Raw genomic sequence first — 5202 nt, 5'->3', positions numbered from 1 at the left:
CCCCTACTGTTTTCTTTTGTGCCTGAGTATTTTATTTTGTTTTATTTTTGTGTCTGAGTATTTTAGTGCAAATTCAATATGTCATGTCATTTCACGTGTAGACAATACAGAATGACCCCATAAATGTTCTTTTTTTTATAAACATTTTTATAAATGGTTGTTTTTTTTCTTACCACTATGCCATTATGTCATTATCACACTTAAAAAATCCCCCAATATCTTTTAACATTGTTGAATACCTAGCCCATATTCAAATTTCCCTTACGGTTGAAAGATTTTGTTTTAAAAATTTTCAATTATGGGAAATTTTAGACATCCACACATGTAAAATGAATAATAAAGTGACCCCCATATGCCTATCCACCCACTTTCAACAATGATCAATTCTAACTCATTGTTTCATCTACAATCTCCCCTTCTAGTTTTTTCTTTCAAAAGTTTTCTTTCTTTTATTTTGGTAACATTCATCTAACATAAAATTGATCATTCCCACTGTTTTAAATTGTAGAGTTAAGTAGCATGNTAAGTGGCATGTAGTAATTCATAATCTTGCACAACCATCACCACTACTTAATTCCCTCCAAAAAGAAACCCCATACCCATTAAGCAGCCACTCCCCACCCCCCTATCTTCCCAGTCCTGGTAAACACTAATCCGCTTTCTGTCTCTAAGGATAGGCTTACTCTGGATATTTCATATAGGTGGATACCCCTTATAATTTTGAAGTGAATCTGAAACACCATATAACTTCATCCATAAATCTTCAGTGTGTATCTTTAAAAGATAAGGACTCTCTTTCTTTAAGCATAACCACAAGACTGTTTATCACATCTGAAAAGATTAAACAATACTTACTATTACAAAATATCCAGCCTGTGGTCAAATTTCCATTTGCGTCATAAGTGTCACACATTCATTTCAGTTTGTTTGAATCAGGATCCATATATCCATTTTAAATCTCTTTTCATGTAGAGATTCCTCCTCCATCTCCTTCCCACCTCTGCAATCTGTTTGCTGAAGAAATGGAACTGTCTTGTAGAGAATCCCACTGTCTGGCTTTGGCTGCTTGCTTCTCTGCGGTGGTGTCTAACCTATTCCTGTGTCCCCTGAGTGTCCTGCACACCGATAGCTCTGTCCAGAGCAGCACTGTCCAAGACGGTAGCTACTGACCATGTATAGCTATTGAGCACTTGAGATGTGACTAGTGACAAGGACTCTCTGCTTGACCAAATTTGAGTCAGACTCCTCTGAGTCTTCTTTCTGACTGGGTTGCAGCTTTGGGCTTTGTCCTTGGCCTGCTCAGTCCGGTTTCAGTGAGAATCTTGTTGGGTGGGTTTCATGAAAATATCTCACTCTTGATATCTGATCCAATTCCTCATCCCCTACTCTTAAAATCTTATCACCCTGGCCTACCTTCAGCAAGAATCCTGTTGAATCACGGGGCACCTGGGTGGCTCCGTCAGTTAAGCGTCTGACTTCAGCTCAAGTCATGATCTCAAGGTTTGTGTGTCCAAGCCCCACATTGGGCTTTGTGCTGACAGCTCAGAGCCTGGAGCCTGCTTTGGATTCTGTCTCCCTCTCTTTCTCCCCTCCACTGCTCACACTCTGTCTCTCTCTCTTTCTCAAAAATAAAATAAACATTAAAAAAACAAAAGAATCCTGTTGAGTCCTAGTTACAAGATTCCCTCTAGCCTTGATATTTTCTCCTCGTAATTTTGCATCCACTGATCCCTACTCTGCTTCTTGGCTATGAAACTTGATTTGTCTTTCTTGCATTCAGAGTTGAGCCCAATCTTGCTCCCCTACCGCAAAACCCACTGTAGTAGTTCCTCTTGAGTAGGTTTGCCTGACCATCTTTAGCAAGCTTCTGAATAATTATCTTCTTTAACACTGGTCCAAACTGGGATGTGCAATAAGTGTAAATTATATACCAGGTTTCAAAAACTTAGTACAAAAAAGTAATGTAAACTACTAATTTTTATATTGATTTCAGGTTGACCTGATACCATTTTGGATGTATTGGGTTAAATAAATATGTTAGTAAAATTAATGCCACTTATTTCTTTTTAGTTGCTCTTAATGTGGCAGCTGGAAGATTTGAAATACATCGTGGCTTGCATTATATTTCTATTGGACAGAGCTGAATTAGAAAGACTTGATGAAATTCAGTTTTGCTTTCTTGGCAGTTGTATGTCATATGTTGTGTTGGGCGTGTCTAGCTAGAAGCACATCAGACTCATTGGGATGTTAGCAATTGTTGATGATCAGTGTTTGAACTTATTTACCATTTAGGGGTTGCAAAATATTGATACTTTAATTCTGTGCTTTCTTCTGTAATTCTACCTCATCTGCTCTTTGGTCCCTTAGTGTACAGCTCAGTAGGGAAAGCAAGATCAGTATTTGATTCTTTCCCTTTATTTATTAATTCTCGAAATTATCAGTTGGCTCTCAAGCCTTTGATAGACTCAAAATATTTAGCAGTGCTTATTGTTATCTGCTTCTTAGAGAGATTTACTATGCTTACATTGGAGTGAAGATGCAGGTTTGTAAGGAAATTGAATACTATCTGATCCCAAATTGAGATAATAAGTGGAAGTGTTCACGAAAGTCAAGGTCACAAAAGACAAAGACTGAGGAACTGCTCCAGAAGAAAGGGGAACAAAGAGACACGACAACAATGAAATGCAACTTTGATCCTGGACTAGATCCTGGATGAGGAAAAACAAAATTTTCCCCTTTTCCTCTAAAGGACATCACTGGGACAATTGGTGGCATTTATTTGAATAAAGTTTGCAGATTAGATGATAGTTACTTTTCTGATTTTAATAATTGTACAGTGGTTATACAAGAGAATATCCTTGTTTTATAGGAAATGTACACTGAATTATTCAAGGGTAAAGGGAAATTCTATCTGCAATGAATTCTCAAATTATTAAGAAAAAAAGGTATATGTAGAGAGAAATGATAAAGCAAATGTGGAAACATTTGGGTGATTTGAGTGAGATGTATACAGGAATTCCTTGTACTATTTTTCCAATTTTCTGTGACTCTGAAATTACTGGAAAAAAGTTAACAAACTAAAATAATGCCTATGAATTTTCAAATCCTGTCTGTTCTCAGGACACCTGGGTGGCTCAGTCGGTTAGGCATCCAAATCTTGGTTTTGGCTCAGGCTCTGTGCTGCCAGCGCAGAGCCTGTTTGGGATTCTCTCTCTCTTTGTTTCTCTGCCCCTTCCATGCTCGCTCTCCTGTTCTCTCAGAATAAATAAATAAACATTTTTTTAAAAAATTTAAAAAATCCTGTCTGTTCTCTTTGTGAACGTATAAATAGGTTGATATCAACCTGAACTCAAAACCATATTAAAAGGCACTTTGCAAATTTGAGGACGACTGTGCGAAAAACAAGAGAGTAGTTAAAAACCGGTTCTGAGAAGAGTTGCGTAGTAGTGTAAAATGTGTCCACAAGTTCTTTGACATTCCTTTCAAGGGCTAGAGGTCAAGTCCCCTCTTCTTGGAAGTGTGAGCTGAACTTGGTGACTTGCTTCTAACAAATAGAATGGGAGAAGTGGTGTGTCACTTCTAAGACCAGGTCGTAAAAGGCATGGTGCTTACAGGGGTACTCTGTCCTGGATCCCTAGCTCTGGGGAAATCCAGCTGCCATGTTCTGAACTACTCAGCAGCCCTGTGGAGAGGCCCACATAAGGTGGAAGTGAGGCCTCCCCTCAACAATCACGTGAGTGCGCCATCTTGGAAATGGATCCTCTAGCTCCAGGCCAGCTTTCAGATAACTGCAGCCCTGGCCAACAGCTTGGCTGCAACCTCCTGAAAGACTCTGAGCCAAAGCCACTTAGCTAAGTCACTCCTGAATTCCTGACCTGCAAAAACCATGAGGTAATAAATGTTTGTTCATCAAGCTACTATTATGCAGCAATAGATTGCTAATACAGTTCCCTATCTTAAGCATCTTGAAATCATGCTGCCTGGACAGTTGCTTACATCGAAAACTGATCTTTTCCACCATATTCTGATATAATCTGTAAATGAGAGTAGATGTAGAGATGAACAGTTCCAAGACATAACCAAATCTACACTGTTATTTTGGAAACTAGTATTGAGATTATGGTATGTAGAAGTCATCAGGAAATAGCTAAACTAAAATATAAGTTTTTAGTGGCTGGCTGGAACTCCTAGAGAAGAGAATTAAAGAAATGAGTTAAAATGTAAATAAGACATGAAGTTGAGAATAAAATCATGTTATAAAATTAGGCTTACCATCAAAAAGAATGAAACCTTGCCATTTGCAATGATGTGGATGGAACTTGAATGTATTACGCTAAGCGAAATAAGTCAATCAGAGAAAGAAAAATAGCATATGATTTCACTCATATGTGGAATTTAAGAAACAAGACAGATGTGGGGTGCTTGGGTGGCTTAGTCAGTTAAGCGTCCGACTTCAGTTCAGGTCATGATCTTGCAGTTCATGGGTTTGAGCCCCCAATCGGCTCTGTGCTGACAGCTCAGAGCCTGGAGCCTGCTTCTGATTCTGTGTCTCCCTCTCTCTGCCCCTCCCCGACCTGTGCTCTGTCTCTGTCTCTCTCTCCAAAATAAATAGACATTAAAAAAAAAAAAAGGAACAAGACAGATGAACACATGGGAAGTGGGGGAAGAGAGGAGACAGAGGAAAACAAACCACAAGAGACTCTTAATGATTCAGAACAAACAGAATTGATGGAGGGAAATGGGTGGGGGATGGGCTAGATGGGTGATGGGTACTAAGGATGGCACTTGTGATGAGCACTGGGTGTTGTATGTAAGTGAGGAATCACTGAATTCTATTCCTGAGACCAATATTGCACAGTATGTTAGCTAACTAAGATTTAAATAAATAAAAAACGTAAGTAGGTTTCACCTAGGAGGAGATTAAGTGGCAAAGGAAATAGAGGCTTCTATAAAAGTATCTTACAAGGGTACTTTTCCATCATGGCTCTAGTACTTTCTGGGTAATTCTGATTTCTCCCTTGATTTAAATCAATTACTTATTGAGCACCAGATGATTAAGATGTCCCCCTTGTCCTCGAAATGCTACTTGGAAACATCTTGACTGTGAGAAAGGGAGTTTCAGGCTCATTGTCTTTATTTCCTTTGTTGGTTTCTACGGTTCTACATTTGAGAAATCGTTTTCTTATTTAAAATTTATCTCCA

The sequence above is a fragment of the Crocuta crocuta genome, unplaced genomic scaffold, assembly GCF_008692635.1.
Source record: "Crocuta crocuta isolate KB4526 unplaced genomic scaffold, BGI_CrCroc_1.0 scaffold657, whole genome shotgun sequence".
Lineage (NCBI taxonomy): Eukaryota > Metazoa > Chordata > Mammalia > Carnivora > Hyaenidae > Crocuta > Crocuta crocuta.
The sequence above is the reverse complement of the archived record's forward strand: the minus strand, read 5'-3'. Positions refer to the sequence as shown.